The sequence below is a fragment of the Cibotium barometz genome, chromosome 50 (genome assembly GCF_041138505.1).
Source record: "Cibotium barometz isolate CiBa-2024 chromosome 50, ASM4113850v1, whole genome shotgun sequence".
Lineage (NCBI taxonomy): Eukaryota > Viridiplantae > Streptophyta > Polypodiopsida > Cyatheales > Cibotiaceae > Cibotium > Cibotium barometz.
In genome coordinates this window covers 4,321,639-4,346,472 of record NC_141095.1, presented here as the reverse complement: position 1 = coordinate 4,346,472, position 24,834 = coordinate 4,321,639, and positions in this window count along the sequence as shown.

Genomic DNA, 24,834 nt, shown 5'->3' with positions numbered 1-24,834 from the left:
TATTTTCATGATTTTGTGCTATTAAAATAGTCGTAAATTCTTTTAGATTGTTTATGAGTAGTTAAAAACTACTCTAATTCATTCTAAATGAGAAATGGATTATTCTAACAATTTGGGAAAAGAGGAATGTTGAAATTAGCTTAATCTAGTGGGATAATCATAGTTATGTTTAATGATAAAATTATGATTTGAATTCATAGTGTGATTTTAAGCATAAAAGAGAAAGTACTATCATATTTTCATTACAAGCTTTTATTCTTTTACAAAAGAATTTGAGAATTATTAGTAATAGTAGCGCAGTTATGGCAAAGTTTTCAGAAAATAATACATATCTTATTTTTATGCATAATGCTAAAAGAGGACTTCCGACCATATTCTAGGATTGGATATCCTATGCAAAAAGATTGATTTTCATCATATTCATGAGAAATAAGTTTTTTGTAATTATGCATAATTAATTGATTATGAGAAACGAGATATTTTTGGTAAATTTATTTTTATATAAAAAGAGGAATTCCCATGATATTTGAGATCCAAGTAATTAAATGGTAAAAGATGAATTTTTGGTAAATTTATTTTTTTATGAAAAAAGAGGAATTCCCATGATATTTGAGATCCAAGTAGTTAAATGGTAAAAGAGGAATTTTTGGCATAATTCAAATTATGAGTATTTATCAAAAGTAAAATTTTGAGCATTATTAATGTTATTGGAAAATATGGGTAGAATTGATTTTTGTAAATCCCATGAATCTTTTACTTAGAAAGAAGAATATTGAATATATTTTACTTGAGAAATTGAGAAAGAATATGAAAATATCCATCAAGAAAACTTGGATATTTCTTATTCAGAAATGAGAATCTAGAATCCCTGGGAGGATCGAGGATATAATGAGTAAACGAAAGTTTAGAATTAATTGTCATTAATGAAGCTTAAGGAATGAAAATACAATACTTAAATGCTCTTTCTGCATTTTTACTATTCAATTATGATAAGGTTTAATTTCCCTTTTCAACAAAACTCTCATACACGTAGATTCAAGGGGATCGAGAAAAAAAAGTACCTTTAACTAGGCCAAGCAGTTGGCAGAAACTTAGAAAAGTCCTATCAGTATCAAAAGTAGAAAACAATACTAAAAGTGGATGTGATATAGATCTGAATAAATGTAAATGAATGTGATGGGATGTAAATGGATGTAAATGAATGTGATGGGATGTAAATGGATGCGATGTGATTACATGAGATGTGAATGTGATAAGAGAAGATGTAAATGTGATAAGATGTGAATATGACGTGATGAGATGTGATGTGATGTAAATGGATGTGGATGTGAATGTGATAAGAGAAGATGTAAATGTGATGTGATAAGATGTGAATGTGATGTGATGAGATAAGAGTGGATGTGATGAGATGTGATGTGATGTAAATGGATGTGGATGTGAATGTGATGAGATGTGGATGAGATGTGATGTGATGTAAATGGATGTGGATGTGAATGAGATGGATGTGGATAGATTTGAATGGGAATGAATGAATGGATGTGGATGAATGTGATGAGCTGTGAATGGATGTGGTGTGATATGGATAGATGTGGATGGAATAAATGAGATGTGATATGGATAGATGTGGATTTGATGTAATGTGGATGGAATGAATGTGATGTGATGTGGATGGATGTGAACGAGATGTGATAAGATGAGGATGGATGTGATGAGGTGTGAATAAATGTGGGATGTGAATGGCTGTGATGGATGTGATGGATGTGAATGGATGTGATGAGATGTGAGTTGATGTCGTGAGATGTGGTGAGATGTGAATGTGATGTAATGAGATGTGAATGGATGTGGTTAGATAGGAATGGATGAGATATGATGTGGATGGATGAGATGTGATGTGGATATGTTGTGACATGATGTGATGAGGATAGATGTGGATAGATATGATGAGATGTAATATGATGTGATTGGATGTCGTGAGATGTAAATGTGATGTAATGAGATAAGAATGGATGTGTTATGATGTGGATTCAGTTAGATATGAATGGATGAGATATAATGTGGATGGATGAGATGTGATGTGGATATGTTGTGACATGATGTGATGAGGATAGATGTGGATAGATATGATGAGATGTATGGCTGGCTAACCCATGGGATTGGATGGGGTTAGGCTGGATTGATGGATCCCTAAAATGAAACTCAATGCTGTTAAGTTACGATAGTTGAACTAAATCCCAGATAACCCTTGTTCTATGGAAAAGAATCAACGGCTGTGTCTCTTGAGGAAAAAAGTGTTGGACTCTATGATCCAAGTACAAGTCTCTTCCTAAATTTTCCTGGAGGAATCGCCCGTGCTTTCTGGGCGAGGGAAGTTTTTCCGAGTTCGATTTTGGAAGAACCGAGGGATTAGCCTCTTCTCTGAATATCCGTGGGCAAGGCCCCGAGTGAGAGGCTCTGCCCCTGCACAAAAAGTATTACTTTCACTGCTAGCACCCCAGTTTTTGTTGCGCGGAGGGGTTAGGGATCTTTTAGCTGGTATCACAGCAAATTGGCTAAAGTGGATCAACCGAGAAGCAAGAAATGTCAAATTTATATGAAGTACCAGTAAAAGATTATAATTGTGTGATGAAATTCATACAAGTTGATATTCAGAATGAAGATTCATAAATTGGAAACTAGGTCTTCAGATGGAAGTACCACAATTCTATGGAATCCTTGACTTGCTTGAGGCCTAGATATGATGGTATTTACCTTATATCTCCAAGGACCGTGACTACCCATATATATCGAGGGTATATCTACAGCTCTTTACTGGCAATATATATAAGTAAATCTAAGACCTTGAAGTTATAAGCAAAAATGCTATCCAGAGGATGAATTCAAATGCTGGTTGATATGATTTTTGAATTCTAGTTGAGAATTGATGAATTGATTTGGATTTTGATCAGGGATTTCACTGACGTAAACGAGAACATGTGAACATGTTAATAACATATGTTAATAACACAAAAAATCTTGTGATCACATGTTATATTCACAAAGCTTTCACAAGGGCCTAAAAAAATTATCTTTGTCGGGCATAAAAAATCTTCTTAGGTGGCCACTAACCTGCTATTATGTGAAGATGATAACATGAGAACATGTGAATAGCTTATTCCCATGTATAGCCAAGCTTTTAAGGGGTTCCCAAATGGCAAGTGACCTGTTATTTTGTGAACGGTAACATGAGAACATGTGAATAACTTGTTCACATGTGTTATTATCATAAAAAATCTTGTGATCACACGTGAATATTAAATCCCTGATTTTGATTGAAAGATGATGATTTCTGAATTCTGGTTGAAAGAAGCTGAAAGAAGATAAGTTAAACAAAGCCACAATGAGGATGAATGGGACAAATCCCGGTGATGATGTTAGTAACTAGAAGACAATTATGACTTCAGCAAATCACTATGAGATTAGTGGATTATGCTGACAGATTGTTGTTGTTTGACCTTTGACCCAGTGGATCTAATTAAGGGATGACAAATTGAAAACCTGCAAAACTAAAATTCTCGTAGAGGAATGTTCGGATGAAAATTCTGGCCTGATGGACCATTATTGTGTTAAGAATACGAATGAATTATTCTCTGATAATGAGTTTTGTATGTTCTTCTTGTAGAAGGGATCTTTATCCTAGGATTTTGTGGAGGGCTGACCAAACTATAAAGAACCCAAGAATCAGTTGAATCTAAAGTCGGATTTGAATTATAAATAAAGTGATCTTTTCACCTGAGCGTCTTGGTTAATTTGGAAAAAAAAGAGAATTAACAAGAAATTTCGTATTGATAGGATCATGGATGGAGGTCGTCGTGGTGGGAATGTTAACCCCCAACTCGTCGATGAGGAAGAGCTCGACTTGGATGTTCATAAAACTCTTCATAGATCACAGTCTGGACCTTTCAAGGGTGAAGGGGAAAACTTGGGCGAGGCTATGGAGAAGTGGATTGAAGCAATGGAATAATACTTCGATGTCACCAGGTACAATGAGAAGAGTAAAATGGCTCTTGCAAGGCTGAAGATAGTAGAAACAGCTAGAGTGGCATGGACAAACCACTGCGAGACAAACCGTCCGGATCGGAACACCCAGACATGGAATGATCTCAAGATTTACCTAAGGAAGAGATTATGTCCTCCCGGATTTTTGGAAACCAAGATGAACGAATTCTTATAGTTAACCCAAGGGAGTAGAACTATTAAAGAATATCATTAGGCGTTCGCTCTTCTCCTCAAGTACTCGCCACCATTAGATGAAGAACAGCTGATGGCCAGGTCCATTCGGGGACTGAACAAACCTTTGAATATCCTAGTAAAGAATGCCAAGCCAGTTTCCATGGCCGAAGTAGTGCGGATGGTGAAGGATTTCGCCAAGGCCTTTGATGTCAAGGTCCCACCAAAGCCAGCACCATCATCTTTCAAAAGATTTCTAGCTCTAAAAGGTGATTCCAACTTTCCACCACCTAAGAGACAACAAGGTCAATCTCAAGATATGGGAAGTTCCAGAATGGAAGAAAGGTCCTTTTCCCGGAACTCAATCCCCTGGAATTCAACTTCAGAAGTTCCACCCTTGAACAAAGAAGTGAAATGCTATATCTGTCAAGGATTTGGACATCGCAGTATGGATTGCCCAACTCCTTTTGGATCAAGGTTTGCGAGGCAAGGAAGTTAAGGACCAAGATTCCAGACTCCAGCTCCTTATTTCCAGAGTAATCAGGTTCCTTTCCATCAAAATCAAGGAAATCCCAGAGGAAGACCCTCTAACCAACCCTCAGTTTCAATCCAAAGTAATGCAAAACCTCCGCCTCATAATAAGGGAAGTCAAAGAGAGATGTTCCCAAATCGACCGTCCCCTTCCAAAGGCAGTAATGCTGGAAGTGATTGAGAGAAAGAAGATGAAAGAGATTATACTCCACCTGCGAGATAAGGACATCTCGCATTTTTAAGGCAGTAATGCTGGAAGTGATTGAAAAGGAAGAAGACGAAAGAGATTATACTCCACCTGCGAGATGAGGACATCTCGCATTTTTAAGTGGGGTAGGATGTAAGATTCCTCCCTCCAGCTTTCAAGGTGTAAAGGTGTAAGAACCTCCCCTTATGTTCTTGTAATTATTCCCCTCTCTGAAATAGAAGAAAGATCTTGTTTTACCCTGTTTTGGCATAGAGAGAGAAAATGTCTAGAGAGAGATAATCCAAAATTAAGATATCTTTGAATATAAAAATTCTCCTAGTGTCTAAAATGGATTCCCTTGAAACAAAAGTTCAAAATGAACTTTCCAATGTGCATTAAGAACTAATTGAAAATGGTATAAGGGACCTTAGCCTAAGGGTTTACATTTTCAAAAAAATTTAGATTATGGTCCAATTAAGGTTCCAATGGGCTAATTAGATTAATCCAAGTGTTGGGATGAGATAAATCCAAAAGAATAAAAGAAAAAATCCAAAAATGAGTAAATGCTCACATAAGATGAAGAGCTGACTGAGTACAAGGTTTATTAGTAAAAAATTATGAGATATTACTAAAAAAATGAGATATTTTAGAATAATGATGCATTTTTGACACCTTGGTAAGGAATGGGGGACTCTTGAGGTAGGAACCTTTTTCACATGTGTGGAAGTGTTTTTAATTCAAAAAAATTGTGAAATTTTTATCTCTCCTCTCTCCTAAATCAAACCAAATCAAAAAGGAAGCCAAACTGGTCCAAATCTTGTCCAAATTGAGTCAAACTGAACCTAGAAAATTCTAGAACCTAGTTGGACTTGGTTAGTGGCCTCCCTCACCTATAAATAGACCCTTAGTCATTTGTAATTGAATATTGGAGCTATACCATGCCAGTATTATTTTAAAATAATCATATTTTCTATTATCCCTTAAATTTTCATCTCTCTTGGGAGCTTGGAGCTCTCTCTCTCTCTACAACAACTCTTGGAGTTCCTCTTCTCATCTTGGTGGACCAATTGATTGGTCGGGGGCTTCACTTGCAATTAGAGAATCAAGCCAAACTTAGAGGTAAAATCAAATTTTTATGGTTTTTTCCAATTTTCTCAATAACTTTTTTCTTCTCAACCCCTCTCAAGCTTGAGAAGCTTTCTAAATGATTGTTTTAATTCAAATCAAGCTTTCTCTTAAAGTCTTAATGTTTAATTAGGAGAAAGTTAATATTTATGATTATTTGTAATGCCTTCTTTAAGTAAATCTCTCTCTGTAAAAGAATAGCCGTCTTTATGGCTAAATCCCTTGAAAACTTGAAGGATGTTTCTCAAAGATAGTCTCTTAATTCAAAGCTAAACTCTAGGCTTGATAAGCTAGAGATTACAAAAATGATATCTAACTCCTATTAGGAACTTTCCTAATGCTCCTATCACTATATTTGGCCAACCATTCAATATTGATTTGCTTCATGATTTTGTGTTATTAAAATAATGTAAATTCTTTCAGATTGTTTATGAGTAGTTAAAAACTACTCTAATTCATTCTAAATAAGAAATGGATTATTCTTAAAATTTGGGAAAAGAGGAATGTTGAAATTAGATTAATCTAGTGGGATAATCACAGTTATGTTTAATGTTAAAATTATGATTTGAATTCATAGTTTGATTTTAAGCATAAAAGAGAAACTACTATCATATTTTCATTACAAGCTTTTATTCTTTTAGGAAAAAAATTGAGAATTATCAGTGGCAAAATTTTCAAAAAATAATACATATCTTATTTTTATGCATAATGCTAAAAGAGGACTTTCTACCATATTCTAGGATTGGATATCCTATGCAAAAAGATTGATTTTCATCATATTCATGAGAAATAAGTTTTTTGTAATTATGCATAATTAATTGATTATGAGAAAAGAGAAATTTTTGATAAATTTCTTTCTAAAAGAGGAATTCCCATGATATTTGAGATCCAAGTAATTAAATGGTAAAAGAGGAATTTTTGGCATAATTCAAATTATGAGTATTTATGAAAAGTGAAATTTTGAGCATTATTGATTTTATTGGAAAATATGGGTAGAATTGATTTTTGTAAATCCTCTGAATCTTTTACTCAAAAAGAAGAATATTGAATATATTTTACTTGAGAAATTTGAGAAAGAATATGAAAATATCCATCGAGAAAACTTGGATAATTCTTATTCAGAAATGAGAATCTCGAATCCCTGGGAGGATCGAGGATACAATGAGTAAACGGAAGTTTAGAATTAATTCTCATTAATGAAGCTTAAGGAATGAAAATACAATACTTAAATGCTCTTTCTGAGTTTTTACTATTCAATTCTGATAAGGTTTAATTTTCCTTTTCAAACCTTCAACAACACTCTGATACGTAGATTCAAGGGGATCGAGAAAAAAAAGTACCTTTAACTAGGCCAAGCAATTGGCAGAAACAGAAAAATCCTATCAATATTGAAAGTAGAAAACGGTACTAAAAGTGGATGTGATGTAGATCTGAAAAAATGTAAATAAATGTGATGGGATGTAAATGGATGCGATGTGATTAGATGAGATGTGAATGTGATAAGAGAAGATGTAAATGTGATAAGATGTGAATGTGATGTGATAAGATGTGAATGTGGGTGATGAGATGTGATGTGATGTAAATGGATGTGGATGTGAATGTGATAAGAGAAGATGTAAATGTGATGTGATAAGATATGAATGTGATGTGATGAGATAAGAGTGAATGTAATGAGATGTGATGTGATGTAAATGGATGTGGATGTGAATGTGATGAGATGTGATGTGATGTAAATGGATGTGGATAGATATAAATGTGAATATGAATGAATGAATGGATGTGGATGAATGTGATGAGCTGTGAATGGATGTGGTGTGATATGGATAGATTTGGATGGAATGAATGAGATATGATATGGATAGATGTGTATGTGATGTAATGTGGATGGAATCAATGTGATGTGATGTGGGTGGATGTGAACGAGATGTGATAAGATGAGGATGGATGTGATGAGATGTGAATAAATGTGGGATGTGAATGGCTGTGATGGATGTGAATGGATGTGATGAGATGTGAGTGGATGTCATGAGATGTGGTGAGATGTGAATGTGATGTAATGAGATGTGAATGGATGTGATATGATGTGGATCCAGTTAGATATGAATGGATGAGATATGATGTGGATGGATGAGATGCGATGTGGATATATTGTGACGTGATGTGATGAGGATAGATGTGGATAGATATGATGAGATGTAATATGATGTGATTGGATGAGAATTGATAAAGGACGATGGGAATACATATGACAAGATGTGGAATAAGCAATGTGAATTGATGTAGAAGAATGTGGAATAACGAGAAATGATGTGGAACAATGGGAAAAGATGAGAGTTCGTTAGAAACTGTATTTACGACCTGTTTTTAAATGATTGTTTTATGTCAAGAATGTTGGGGGAAGAATTTTGACCATCTTGTGAATGAGTTCGTGGAGACCAAGGTGATAAAGTTGCAACAGCTAACAAAGAGTCAATGGAGGACATCACGTAGCAAGGTCAGCCGAGGTCTTGACCAGCCTCGGTTCTATTTAAATGGTGAGCTTCCGGTAAGGTGGATGAGGGACCAAGGAAGCGGCCTATGAGTGAAGCGCTAGGTGACCTGCGAAGGAGCCTAGAGGGTGCTAACCATACGGTGCTCGAGCTTTGGGTCACCGAAGATACCCACGTGTGCGTCAGGGAAGAAAATGGAATAAGGAGTTAGAGTTGTTTTCTAAACTCGGGCATGGATCTGGTTGATTGGCCTTGCTGGTCCTCAACGGATGAGTCCATGGCTCTTTTATATAGATCTTGTGGTTGATCTTGTTGATCTTTAATGGAGAGTCAATCTGGATTTTCTTATGTGATTATATTTTCAGGTACTATGAGCTAGGAACTATTGAAAAGGCCCCTGAGTGAACAAGTCGTGAGCGTTCTGGTTGCCAATGATGCCATAGGTACACCGATGAATGAATGACTGGAAATTAGAATTCAAGCTAGATATTTTGGAGGACTATGATCAGTGATACTATGGTTTCATGAAAAGATTGTTTTAAAGATAGCTGAATCTTTGAAACATGCAATTTCATATTGGGTGTGTAAGTGGTGTGACTATCTTTAGGGGGCCTGGGAACTCTTTTCCTTGGTACCCAAGGCAAAAAATAACCAAATTTCTAAATGGATCCTATCGCTACAGTGGTTGGGCGGCTGGCTAACCCATGGGACTGGATTGATGGATCCCCAAAATGAGACTCAATGCTGTTAAGTTACAATAGTTGAAGTAAATCCCGGATAACCCTTGTTCAACGGCTGTGCATGAGGAAAAAAGTGTTGGACTCTTTGATCCAAGTGCAAGTCTCTTCCTTGATCTGGCCATGAGACTTACGGGTTTGGTCAGATCAGTTTGGTTAGTTAAGGCTCTTGACTACGTTAGAATAAATTTTCCTGGAGAAATCACCCGTGCTTTCTGGGTGAGGGAAGTTTTTTCGGGTTCGATTTTGGAAGAACGGAGGGATTAGTCTCTTCTTCGGATATCCGTGGTGGGCGAGGCCCCGAGTGAGAGGCTCTTCCAACTTTCCACCGCCTAAGAGGCAACAAGGTCAATCTCAGGATATGGGAAGTTCGAGAATGGAAGAAAGATCCTTTTCCCGGAACTCAACCCCCTGGAATTTAACTTCAGAAGTTCCACCCTTGAACAAAGAAGTGAAATGCTATATCTGTCAAGGATTTGGACATCGCAGTATGGATTTCCCAACTCCTTTTGGATCAAGGTTTGTAGGGCAGGGAAGTTAGGGACCAAAATTCCAGACTCCAGCTCCTTATTTCTAGACTAATCACGTTCCTTTCTATCAAAATCAGGGAAATCCCACAGGAAAACCCTCTAACCAACCCTTGGTTTCAATCCAAAGTAGTGCAAGACCTCTACCTCATAATAGGGGAAGTCAAAGAGATATGTTTCCAAATCGGATGTCCCCTTCCAAAGGTAGTAATGCTGGAAGTGATTGAAGAGGAAGAAGATGAAAGAGATTATACTCCACCTGTGCGAGATGAGGACATCTCGCATTTTTAAGTGGGGTAGGATGTAAGATTCCTCCCTCCAGCTTTCGAGGTGTAAAGGTATAAGAACCTCCCCTTATGTTCTTGTAATTATTCCCCTCTCTGAAATAGAAGAAAGATCTTGTTTTACCCTGTTTTGGCCTAGAGAGAGAAAATATCTAGAGAGAGATAATCCAAAATTGAGATATCTTTGAATATAAAAATCCTCCTAGTGTCTAAAATGGATTCCCCTGAAACAAAAGTTCAAAATGAACTTTCCAATGTGCATTACGTATTAATTGAAAATGGTATAAGGGACCTTAGTCTAAGGGTCTACATTTAAAAAAAAATTAGATTATGGTCCAATTAAGGTTTCAATGGGCCAATAAGATTAATCCAAGTGTTGGGATGAGATAAATCCAAAAGATTAAAAGAAAAAATCTAAAAATGAGTAAATGGTTACATAAGATGAAGAGTTGACTGAGCATAAGATTTATTAGTTAAAAATTTTGAGATATTATTAAAAAAATGAGATATTTTAGAATAATGATGCATTCTTAACACCTTGGTAAGGAAAGGGGGACTCTTGAGATAGGCACCTTTTTCACATTTGTGGAAGGTTTTTTAATTTAAAAAAATTGTGATATTTTTATCTCTCCTCTCTCCTGGGATCAAACCAAATCAAAAAGGGAGCCAAACTGGTCCAAATCTTGTCCAAATTGAGTCAAACTGAACCTAGAAAATTCTAGAACCCAGTTGGACTTGGTTAGTGGCCTCCCTCACCTATAAAAAGACCCTCAGTCATTTGTAATTGAATATTGGAGCTATACCATGCCAGTATTATTTTAAAATAATCATATTTTCTATTATCCCTTAAATTTTCATCTCTCTTGGGAGCTTGGAGCTCTCTCTCTCTACAACAACTCTTGGAGTTCCTCTTCTCATCTTGGTGGACCAATTGATTGGTCGGGGGCTTCACTTGCAATTAGAGAATCAAGCCAAACTTAGAGGTAAAATCAAAATTTTATGGTTTTTTTCAATTTTCTCAATAACTTTTTTCTTCTCAACCCCTCTCAAGCTTGAGAAGCTTTCTAAATGATCGTTTTAATTCAAATCAAGCTTTCTCTTAAAGTATTAATGTTTAATTAGGAGAAAGTTAATATTTAAGCTTATTTGTAATGCTTTCTTTAAGTAAATCTCTCTCTCTAAAAGAATAGCCATCTTTATGGCTAAATCCCTTGAAAACTTGAAGGATGTTTCTCAAAGATAGTCTCTTAATTCAAAGCTAAACTCTAGGCTTGATAAGCTAGAGATTACGAAAATGATATTTTCATGATTTTGTGCTATTAAAATAATGGTACATTCTTTTAGATTGTTTATGAGTAGTTAAAAACTACTCTAATTCATTCTAAATGAGAAATGGATTATTCTAACAATTTGGGAAAAGAGGAATGTTGAAATTAGCTTAATCGAATGGGATAATCATAGTTATGTTTAATGATAAAATTATGATTTGAATTCAAAGTTTGATTTTAAGCATAAAAGAGAAAGTACTATCATATTTTCATTACAAGCTTTTATTCTTTTAGAAAAGAATATTAGAATTATCAGTAATAGTAGCGAAGCTATGGTAAAATTTTTCAAAAAATAATACATATATTATTTTTATGCATATTTGTAAAAGAGGACTTCCTACCATATTCTAGGATTGGATATCCTATGCAAAAAGATTGATTTTCATCATATTCATGAGAAATAAGTTTTTTGTAATTATGTATAAAGAGGAATTTTTGGTAAATTTCTTTCTATACAAAAAGAGGAATTCCCATGATATTTGAGATCCAAGTAATTAAATGGTAAAAGAGGAATTTTTGGTAAATTTATTTTTATGCAAAAAGAGGAGTTCCCACGATATTTGAGATCCAAGTGATTGAATGGTAAAAGAGGAACTTTTCGCATAATTCAAATTATGAGTATTTATCAAAAGTGGAATTTTGAGCATTATTAATTTTATTGGGAAATATGGGTAGAATTGATTTTTGTAAATCCCATGAATCTTTTACTCAGAAAGAAGAATATTGAATATATTTTACTTGAGAAATTTGAGAAAGAATATGAAAATATCCATTGAGAAAACTTGGATAATTCTTATTCAGAAATGAGAATCTGGAATCCTTGGGAGGATCGAGGATACAACGAGTAAACGAAAGTTTAGAATTAATTCTCATTAATGAAGCTTAAGGAATGAAAATACAATACTTAAATGCTCTTTCTGAGTTTTTACTATTCAAATGATAAGGTTTATTTTTCCTTTTTAAACCTTCAACGACACTCTGATACAAAGATTCAAGGGGATCGAGAAAAAAAAGTACCTTTAACTAGGCCAAGCAATTGGCAGAAACTTAGAAAAGTCCGATCAATATCGAAAGTAGAAAACAGTACTAAAAGTGGATGTGATGTAGATCTGAATAAATGAAAATGAATGTGATGTGATTAGATGAGATGTGAATGTGATAAGAGAAGATGTAAATGTGATAAGATGTGAATACAATGTAAATGTGATAAGATGTGAATACGATGTGATAAGATGTGAATGTGATGAAATGTGATGTGATGTAAATGGATGTGGATGTGAATGTGATCAGAGAAGATGTAAATGTGATGTGATGATATAAGAGTGAATGTAATGAGATGTGATGTGATGTAAATGGAAGTGGATGTGAATGTGATGAGATGTGGATGAGATGTGATGTGATGTAAATGGATTTGGATGTGAATGAGATGGATGTGGATAGATGTGAATGTGAATGAATGAATGGATGTGGATGAATGTGATGAGCTATGAATGGATGTGGTGTGATATGGATAGATGTTGATGTGATGTAATGTGGATGGAATGAATGTCATGTGATGTGGATGGATGTGAACGAGATGTGAATAATGTGGGATGTGAATGGCTCTGATCGATGTGAATGGATGTGATGAGATGTGAGTGGATGTCGTGAGATGTGGTGAGATGTGAATGTGATGTAATGAGATGTGAATGGATGTGATATGATGTGGATCCAGTTAGATATGAATGGATGAGATATGATGTGGATGGATGAGATGTGATGTGGATATGTTGCGACGTGATGTGATGAGGATAGATATGGATAGATATGATGAGATGTAATATGATGTGATTGGATGAGAATTGATGAAGGACAATGGGAATACATACGACTGGATGTGGAATAAGCAATGTGAATAATTATAGAAGAATGTAAAATAACGAGAAATGATGTGGAACAATGGGGAAAGATGAGAGTTCGTTAGAAACTGTATTTATGACCTGTTTTTAAATGACTGTTTTATGTCAAGAATGCTGGGGGAAGCATTTTAACCATCTTGTGAATGAGGTCGTGGAGACCTAAGTGATAAAGTTGCAACAGCTAATGGAGAGTCAAGGGAGGACGTCTCACGTAGCAAGGTCGGCCGAGAAGGAAGCGGCCTATGTGTGAAGCACTAGGTGACCTGCGAAGGAGCCTAGAGGGTGCTAACCATACGGTGCTTGGGCTTTGGGTCACTGAAGATACCCACATGTGCGTCAGGGAAGAAAATGGAATAAGGAGTTAGAGTTGTTTTCTAAACTCGGGCATGGATCTGGTTGATTGGCCTTGCTAGTCCTCAATGGATGAGTCTATGGCTCTTTTATATGGATCTATTGGTTGATCTTGTTGATCTTTAATGGAGAGTCCATTTGGATTTTCTTATGTGATTATATTTTCGGGTGCTATGAGCTAGGAACTATTGAAAAGGCCCCTGAGTGAACAAGTGGTGAGCGTTCTGGTTGCCATAGGTACACTAATGAATGAATGATTGGAAATTAGAATTCAAGCTAGATATTTTGGAGGACTATGATTAGTGATACTATGGTTTCATGAAAAGATTGTTTTAAAGACAACTGAATCTATGATACATGCAATTTTATATTGGGTGTGTAAGTGGTGTGACTATCTTGAAGTTTGCTTGAAGCACCGGCTAGGGGGCCTGGGAACTCTTTTCCTTGGTACCCGCCGGGGTAAAAAATAAATAAATTTCTAAATGGATCCTATCGCTATAGTGGTTGGGCGGCTGGCTAACCCATGGGATTTAGGTTGGATTGATGGATCCCTAAAATGAGACTCAATGCTGTTAAGTTACGATAGTTGAAGTAAATTCTGGATAACCCTTATTCTATGGAAAAGAATCACGAAGCCTCTACCTCAGCAGATGCTCCGTCAGCACTCTAGCTCATTGGGGTTGGTTTCACATCCAAGAGCTGAGAGGGGGTGTTAGTAGTCATCTCGTGGCCCTACCATATTACATTGTAGGGAGTGAGGGCCAGTGTTGTGAGTGTGCCCACCCATGTGTGAGTTTCTCTATTTTTCCTCATTGTCCATATTTTTCCTAGTTTTGCTAGTCGTGGGGGGTTCTATTTTTCCGTGGTCGGTTGTAGGAGTCTGCCGAATGATTTATCTAATGGCAAAATCATCATGTTGCTTGCAGATTTCTTTTCTGTTGGCCGATTGGTGTCTTTACTCGGCCGATTGGTTATTATTCCAATCGTGTGCTTTTTCTGGGGCTGTCGGCCTGTTTTACACTGGCCGACCAGCAGCCCCAGGTGGTATATATACCACTCCCCCCCACACTTGTCTTGTACCGGATATTGTGTATATAGTAGAGGTTATACAGCACTTCTTTCTCCAGCTCTTCTGCGTTTCTGTTCTTCTCTGTTTTGTCTCATTTTCGCTGCTCATTCTGACACCTCCCTCCCTCTTTTTGGTTTACAAAGGAAGGACTAAGCGATAAATCTTATTTTTGCTTAAGAAAATCACTTTTAGTATCTCAGTCTCTCCCCTTTATTTTCTCTCTTTCTTTTTTTTTTCGTGAAATGGTGTTTTATATTATATGTAAAAATGTACATCAGCCACATGGCTCACACAGAAACTATGGCCTAAAAAAAAAACCCCACAAAAGATCCTCTAAAGGATCATGACCATGCAAACCTGTACACTAATAAGAAAGCCTCCTAGCCAAATAAGCATCCTTGATAAAAGCATCAAAGATGAGCCAGCCGAGCCGTCGTAGACCATAACGAAATAACATCTGCATCCAGTAGAGCTGAGCTGAGATTTTTACTTCGAAAGTATTAATCTCCTTAAATAGAATTTATGTATAAATAAATGTATAAAGAAATCTTATATCAAATATAAGAATTCTCTTGTATTCTATAAATAGATATGAGATGTAATAGGATGTGATAAGAGGTGTATAAGATGTGATAAGAGGTGATAAGATGCTTATGAAATAAGTTAGGAGGTGATAAGATGAATTAAGATGTGATAAGATGTGTATGGGATGAGGTAAGAAGTGTATGTGATAGGATAAGATGTATATGGGTTGTGATAGGGCGAGAATGGATGTGATGTAAAAGATTAGATGTGAAGGCATATGGGGTTATATGAATGGGAATGTGGAAATGGATGTATGTATGTGGATGTGTGGATGTGGATGTGTGTATGTGGATGTGTGGATGTGGAGATGGGAGTGTGGATGTATGAATGTGAAAATGGATGTATGCATGAAGATGTATATGCATAGATGTGAATGTGGATGTAGATGTGGATGTATAGATGTGAATGGGAATGTGGATGTGGATGTATGTGGATGTGGATGTACTATTGTAGATTCAGAGGATGAGTTGAGGTATTACTTAGGGCTTTCCAATTACACAACAGGCAAAGGGAAGGTAAATCTTGGTGACACAAATATTTGACCTATTGAAGTTTTCATGTGCAATATTATTAGAAAGATGGTGTATGGTGATGGTTTCAAGTGGCTATCACAATACATAAAGTGATGTTGCTGGCATTGTGTTCCTTTGTAAAGTATATACGATTTGAGATCTGAGATTCTCTATGTCGTGGAAAGGGGTGGTGGGGATATATATGGTTTGCCACAAATATATACCTCCACATTGATTTCTCAAAAGATCTGGTAGAAAATCCCTGTTGCTTTTCACCAATAAATTCATGATTTTTTAGATCCTTCTATTGATTTTATATGAACTACTGAACTACACATTATATTTGCTTACTTTTTTTTCCCTCAAATTTGCAGGGGTAGAGCAATTGATCTTGAAGGAGAGTGAATCATGGGATGACGAGGAAAGAAATCTACAGCAAGAGATACTTGGCACTTACTTTTAGATTATGCACATATTCTGCATGTATTTTGTGAGTAATCGACATTTTGTGTTGCAGGTAGCAAAAGCTATGGACTTCGATCTAGCCCTTCAGGTAGAATTGTGAGCGAGAAGGCCACCTCTCGCAATAGGGAGAATGTAACAGAGACTGAGCCTACTATAACCATTGAGCCAGGGGCTCTTTGTGAGAGAGAGCCTGATCGACCCCAAGGTGATGATCATCATCATGTGGAAAGGGGTGGTGGAGATGATGCTACTGTGGAAGTAGAAGGGGAGACAAGTGATCAAGGTCGGGAGTATGAGGAAAAAAGTGTTGGACTCTATGATCCAAGTGCAAGTCTCTTCCTTGATCTAGCCATGAGACTTACGGGTTTAGTCGGATCAGTTTGGTTAGTTAAGGCTCTTGACTACGTTAGAATGAATTTTCCTGGAGGAATCACCCGTGCTTTTTGGGCAAGGGAAGTTTTTCGGGTTTGATTTTGGAAGAACCGAGGGATTAGTCTCCTCTCCGGATATCCGTGGGCGAGGCCCCGAGTGAGAGGCTCTACCGTGCACAAAAAGTGCTACTTGTGCTGCTAGCACCCCAGTTTTTGTTGCGTACAGAGGGGGCAGGGATCTTTTACCTGGTATCAGAGAGAATTGACTAAAGTGGATCAATCAAGAAGCAAGAAATGTCAAAAGTTTATGAAGTACCAGTAAAAGATTGTAATTGTGTGATGAAATTCATATAAATTGATATTCATAATGAAGATTCATAAATTGGAAACTAGGTCTTCAGATGGAAGTACCACAATTCTATGGAATCGTTGACTTGTTTGAGGCCTAAATATGATGGTATTTACCCTATAGCTCCAAGGACCATGACTACCCGTATATACCGTGGGTATATCTGCAGCTCTTTATTACTGACAATATATACGAGTAAATCTAAGACCTTGAAGTTAAAGCAAAAATGCTATCCAGAGGATGAATTCAAAAGCTAGTTGATATGATTTTTGAATTCTAGTTGAGATAATTGATGAATTGATTTGAATTTTGATTGAAAGATGATGATTTCTGAATTCTGGTTGAAAGAAGATAAGTTGAACAAAGCCACAATGAGGATGAATGCGACGAATCCCAATGATGATGTTAGTAACTAGAAGACAATTATGACTTCAGCAAATCACTATGAGATTAGTGGATTGTGCTGACAGATTACTGTTGTTTGACCTTTGAACCAATGGATCTAATTAAGGGATGACAAATTGAAAACCTACATAACTGAAATTCCTGTGTGGTGGAATGTTCAGATGAAAATTCTGGCCTGATGGACCATTATTGTGTTAAGAATATGAATGAATTATTCTCTGGTAATGAGTTTTGTATGTTCTTCTTGTAGTAGAAGAGATCTTTATCCCAGGATTTTGTGGAGGGCTGACCAAACTATAGAGAACCCCAGAATCAGTTGGATCTAAAGTCGGATTTGAATTATAAATAAGTGATCTTTTCACATGAGCATCTTGGTTAATTTGGAAAAAAAAGGACTTAACAAGAATTTTTGTATTGATAGGATCATGGATCAAGGTCGTCGTGGTGGGAATGTTAACCCCCAACGCGATCAGGAAGAGCTCGACTCGGATGTCTGTAAAACTCTTCATAGATCATAGCCTGGACCTTTCAAGGGTGAAGGGGAAGACTTGGGTGAGGCTGTGGAGAAGTGGATCAAAGCAATGGAAGAATACTTCAATGTCACTGGGTACAATGAGAAGAGTAAAATGGCTCTTGCAAGGCTAAAGATAGTAGAAACAGCTAGAGTGGCATGGAGACTGCGAGACAAACCGTCCAGATCGAAACACCCAGACATGGAATGATCTCAAGATTTACCTAAGGAAGAGATTATGTCCTCCCGGATTTTTGGAAACCAAGATGAACGAATTCTTAGAGTTAACCTAGGGGAGTAGAACGATTAAAGAATATTATCAGTGCTCTCCTCCTCAAGTACTTGCCACCACTGGATAAAAAATAGTTGATGGCCAAGTTCATTCGAGGACTGCACAAACCTTTGAATATCCTAGTGAAGAATGCCAAGCCAATTTCCATGGCCGAATGATGGCGAAGGATTTCACCAAGGACTTTGATGTGTCAAGGTCCCGCCAAAGCCAGCACCATCATCTTTCAAAAGATTTCTAGCTCTGAAAGGTGATAATATCTCGGCGGGCCCGCCGGGAAACAAAAGAAACCCGGTGTGGTTCTGTCATGTTTATAAACATTGCTCGACACCCATCATGCAACTTTTGGGGAGATAGTCCTTGTTTTGGGGGTGTGATATCTCTCCTCAAAGTACTTGTAGAGCTCTCGAGTTGCTAGAAGTGTCCTCTTGGGAAGAACGTCCTTATCTTACGGGCTGTCGTCTTTCCTTGTAGGCATTTCTAAGGCTATTGAGCCACTCGTCCTTAGTTCTTTGAATTAGGAGCTAATACTTGCGGAGATTTAGGGACAAAGTTGGAGTCATTCAGCTTTGCATTTGAGCTACGTAGGTAATCTACCTCATTCTACTTTATGAATGGTTTGATGGAGCCAAGAGTCCTGCTTAGGGGCTTGTATTGGTTCTTGATACTTGATATAGTTTAGAGTAGACAAGGGTCTATTGTCCTATACTAGAGTATTGGGCAAGCATAGATCTTTGATTGTGTAAAGTATCCTTAATTGGGTACAAAAGGCATCCTTCATTGGGGGTGCAATGTGCATTGTATGCATGCTATCAATTATATGTATCTTAATCTTAGAACACACATTTATGCATTTGTCTTGTCGTGATGCTAAAGGTTAAGCAAGGATTAATATTTATGGTTATGTAAGTATCCAAATAAAATAATTCATGGTCTAAAAACTTTCAGTCATCCTTTGCATTTAGCATGAATCGTCATGGATATCTTTATTTTCTAAAGTTAAAACAATAAACTACGTATATGATGATCATCCTTCATTGGGGGTGCAATGTGCATTGTATGCATGCTATCAATTATATGTATCTTAATCTTAGAACACACATTCATGCATTCATCTTGTCGTGATGCTAAAGGTTTAGCAAAGATTAATATTTATGGTTATGTAAGTATCCAAATAAAATAATTCATGGTCTAAAAACTTTCAATCATCCTTTGTATGTAGCATGAATCATCATGGATATCTTTATTTTCTAAAGTTAAAACAATAAACTACGTATATAATGATCATCCTTCATTGGGGGTGCAATGTGCATTGTATGCACATTGCACCCCCAATAAACTAAAGTTAAAACAATAAACTACGTATATAATGATCATCCTTCATTGGGGGTGCAATGTGCATTGTATGCATGCTATCAATTATATGTATCTTAATCTTAGAACACACATTCATGCATTCGTCTTGTCGTGATGCTAAAGGTTTAGTAAGGATTAATATTTATGGTTATGTACGTATCCAAATAAAATAATTCATGGTTTAAAAACTTTCAGTCATCCTTTGCATTTAGCATGAATCGTCATGGATATCTTTATTTTCTAAAGTTAAAACAATAAACTACATATATGATGATCATCCTTCATTGGGGGTGCAATGTGCATTGTATGCATGCTATCAATTATATGTATCTTAATCTTAGAACACACATTCATCCTTCATTGGGGGTGCAATGTGCATTGTATGCATGCTATCAATTATATGTATCTTAATCTTAGAACACACATTCATGCATTCGTCTTGTCATGATGCTAAAGATTTAGCAAGGATTAATATTTATGGTTATGTAAGTATCCAAATAAAATAATTCATGGTTTAAAAACTTTCATTCATCCTTTGCATTTAGCATGAATCGTCATGGATATCTTTATTTTCTAAAGTTAAAACAATAAACTACGTATATGATGATCTTTTGAGTTTGTGAACACGTTAATGAAATCCTTTCTCATTGTAAAAACTGATTGTACAAACTACCCTACATATTAGAAACGTGGATGAAATTCTCCATATACAAATGCTGACATTGGAAATAACAACAACTATGGTAATGTCCGAAATCAGAGTGTATGAAAGATCACGCCCGATGAAGCTGTAGAGACGTCAAATTGGTCTAGACAGTAGAACTCTGGATGCAATCTCTGAGAAGGTAGACAGAATGAGCACGTCAAATCTTGGTCCTACGGAGCTTAATGGTGTTGGCACATTTTCTCCTTTCACCTCCACTGGTATGTTATCATAAGCATCAAAGTGGACGACGTGTATATCTACTGCATCTGCTTTGACCGCAATATTTGGCTCACTAGGATTTAGAATTGACATGCTAATTCTGCCCATTGCCCAACTTTGGCCGTGACCTTCATACAAACTCTAATTGCAGGCATTACCATAGTTGTTATTTCCAATGTTAGCATTCATATATGGAGAGTTTTGTCCATAGTTATGATTGTAAGCCTCATTGTTTTTGTAGTCAGACCTTGCAAGATAGTTTCGAAGTAGTTTTGTGTTATGTGATGATCTTTTGTGTTTGTCAAGATAGTTCCAAAGTAGTTTGTCCTACTGATGTATGTTTTATAATACGTGAGTGACTTTGTTGTTTTTTCATTTGTGTATTCATTGTTATATGTTTCTTGAATAGGTTATTTGAGATGGAGGACAATGTTGGATCCAGTGATACCTCCAATAGAGTCCAAATTCCAAACAGTAGGAAAAAAAAAGGCACCTGGGATAGAGTGGCAATATGCAATTAACGTCGGTGATTGATTCATAGATTGGGAGTGTAAGCTATGCCATGCAGTAAAATCAGGTGGGACGCCAGGACGACTAAGAGAACACTTTTTAGGCAGAGCGAAGAAAAAGTCATGTACCCACCCCTCTGCACCTGCAGTGGCCAAACGCATAAGAGAAGAAATTCAAAAGAAAGATGTAAGAAAACATTACACTCCTACCGTTAATGTATCAAGGCAGCAAGAACACTGTTGTTCTAATCATCAAACTCCGGCTACATCGCCTGCTTGTACTCCGAATGTCAATGTGCAACCAGAAAGTAATCTACCCAGTGCATCTTCCTGCAAGCGGAACTTTGACGTAGGAAACATATCCATGTGTCAAACTTCATTGTTGCAAGAAAGCCTACACCAAGGTCGGCTCGATGATGCACAACTCGCCCTTGCTAAAGGGATTTACTTTTCTGGGAGTGCTATGATGATGGTGGACAGTGAGCATTGGAAGAGAGCATGGAAGAAAATTGGTGAGTTTGGACCAAGGTTTTCACTGCCTACGTACCATGCTATGCGAAATGATCTATTAGAGAAATGTTATGCGTAAGTAAAAGAACGTGTACAAAGAATAATTCTTAGCAATATAGAGCTTTCTGGATGTAGTATAGTAAGTGATATGGCCCAATGTACAAAGAAAACCATTAATTAATATAATGGTTATTTCACCTAGAGGTGAGACTTTCATCCGTGCCGTGGATTCTGCTGGTTCAATCAAAACTGGGACTTACATTGCTCAAGTCATTGGCTCTATGATAGAGGAAGTGGGTGCCAAAAATGTAGTCCAAATCGTCATGGACAATGCAAAGAATTGCAAGAATGCATCCAAAATCCTAAAGCGGCACTATCCACATGTTTTTTCGGTAGGCTGTAATACTCATAGTTTGAATCTTGTATTAAAAGATTGGTATAAAAGTGATGATACCAAATGGTTTGCCTCAATCGTCGACACTGCTCATGAGCTTGTGAGATTCATGCTCAAGAGACAGAGAATGTTAGATATTTTTCAACCTCGCATGTCAGTTATGTTAAAGCTTCCAGCAGAGACTAGGTTTTGCACTCACTTTTACACTTTCTTCTTCGAAATAAAGATGCAGTTTGCGAAACATTTACATGCATGACATTTCATGTGACTGGGAGAGCACTCAACCTGAAAAAGTGAAAGAGAAAATCAAAGTCTTGAAGGCAGCACTTACGAGAAGAAGTTGGTGGAACAGTGTGATGGATGCATACCATGTAATGATGCCTGTTATGTATGCCATACGAAATCTTGATCAAAGAGCGCCTAATCTCGAGAAAGCATGGATGCAATGGTGGACTGTCCAGCAGAGTTTGGAGTGTCCTGAGAAATTAGAGCATTCAGTGGTGGAAAAGCAATGGCGTGTACCATTCTCCAGTAGACAAAGAAAAGTCCTATTGAAGTACTTCCATGCTAGATGGATTGGAGCGCATTCACCACCACTACACAATGCTGCTTACATGCTAGATCCTGAATACTGGAATATGGATTTGATGTCCAACGTTGAGGCGGTTCAAGATTTTTATAAAGTGGTACACTTTTTATAATAATGTTGATGATCGTGTAAAGTGCATAAAGGAGATGACCTCATTTCGATTGAAAGAGGGTTTATTTTCCAACTCCCTTGTTCAACAAATGGCTAAAGAGCGGCCTGCATGGAAGTGGTGGATGATGAATGGTGGTGAGCACTATGCTTTATTGTGCAACCTTGCGATGAAGGTTCTAAGTCAGTGCTCTTCAAACTCAGGCTCAGAAAGAAACTGGAGCATGTACAAATATATTCATTGTACTATTCGCAATCGACTTCTTGCAGCAGATCAAGCAGATAAACTTGTTTACATGTATTGCAATGAAAAGATCTTGCGAGACATTGAAAGCGAAGAGTATGAAGAAGATATGCCCAGATGGATGTACGATTGTGATGATGTAGTAGACGAGAACTTTGATGTTGGACGTACATCGTGCACTAGCCTTGAGATAGAAGACAATTTGGACATTGACTTAGATGAGCTTAATTTAGCAGACGAGAGGGTAAACGGTGAAAGAATTTTGGAGCAAGATACTGACATAGAGGAAGAAGCCATTTCATTAATTTCATAAAAAATACTTGTACAAATGATTGTATTTGGAGAAATTATCAATACAAAAGTAGGATTTATGTCTTTCTTAGCTTTCATCTTGAAATAAATTGCGAATTGCACTAGGAGTTGCATCTAAAGGTCCTGGTGGTTTATATTCGCTAGCTATGCCAAACACTATATAAATACCTTGATTTATTGGGACACTACACAATGCACATGTGGAAATACTGTGCATGTGCCTCACTAAACATATCAAGTGGTAGTAGTGTCCACAGGGCAGTATATACTGGCCGCTCCACTCGTCAAATACTTTGTAACATACAGGACATTGGGGGGTGGAGGAACTAGTAGTCTCAGCAGAAACTCCCACAAGATCAGGATGTACCAAAAAATGAGAGATGTGGTTCCCTTGGCGCATAGGAGCTATACGCGAAGAGAGGGTCTGTACATCTTGGCTGATCTTTGTGAGCTGTTCTTGAATCCCTCTATTGGCCGGGGGAGGAGTTGACGCTTGAGATAATCGTATAGCTTCTTTCTCCTTCTCTGCTAGCTGTGCCCCTAAGCTTTCTTTGACCTTGTTTAACTCCAATCCAGCGCCCTCCACCATGAGAGCAAGTTTCTCCCTTGTGAATGTCACTGTCTCTTCATGTATGTCGTGGGTGCTGACAATGGCCTCTCTGGAGGCGAAGTGCACTGGAGTTTCTAGGATAAATTGTGCATATAGCATCTTAGCAAAATAGAGTGGAGCGTCGGTGTTATGGAGAGGATGACCGTACACCTCCAAGAAAATGCGCTCGGCATTAATTTTGATATCATTATGAGTGCAATGCGAAACCTTCCATCTTCCCTTCTTAATCTCGCCATCTGGACATGGGGCCATATTTCCTTGATCATCTCTATGGTTACGCATTTATTTATGTCTTTCCATTGGGCATAAGTAGGATTTGTCCATTTCGACAACCTGCATGCTGTTCTCGTAGCTTTGCGGGCTGTCAGTCCATGTGCAAGGGCCTTCATTTGCTCATATGACTTCTTGGCTAGCTCTTGATGCTCGTTTGCTTGTGCTTCTGCCATATCTGCATGAATGTAAATGACTTTAGGATTTTACTGAACTATAAAGATCAACGTAAGATAAATTGACCATTACCCTCAAAAACCTAAACTTTGACACCATGAGATGAGATATGAATTGCAAAGACTCAATGAGAAATATCCACTTGACTCAAAGGATATTTCAAACAATGTGCGCACAACAAATTTTGAAGAGAACATAAACTTAAACACCACAAGAGGAGAGAGAGATTGCAAAGACTCAATGAGAAAATATTTCAAACAGTGCGCACATATCAAATTTTGAAGAGAGACAAACAAAGAGCCATTCTTGAAACTAAATCTCCTGATACTGTTAAATTACAAAATTGGGGTGAATGACACCAATAGGTCTACAAGAGGATGTTGTGCCCTCGCCGGGTCAGTATTTAGTGATCTAAAAAATTCCGCTACATGCAAAACAGATTTTCGCTCGTCACGATTAGGTAGACATATCCAATTTTTGACTCTATAAATAATAGTATCCATGGTAACTTTGTCGTAGGAACTATTGTCAATCCACAACTCTTGTACTTTCTGCCAGAAGTCATATAAAATTTGTAATAAATACCCTAAAGCAAAAACATCAGATGCAGG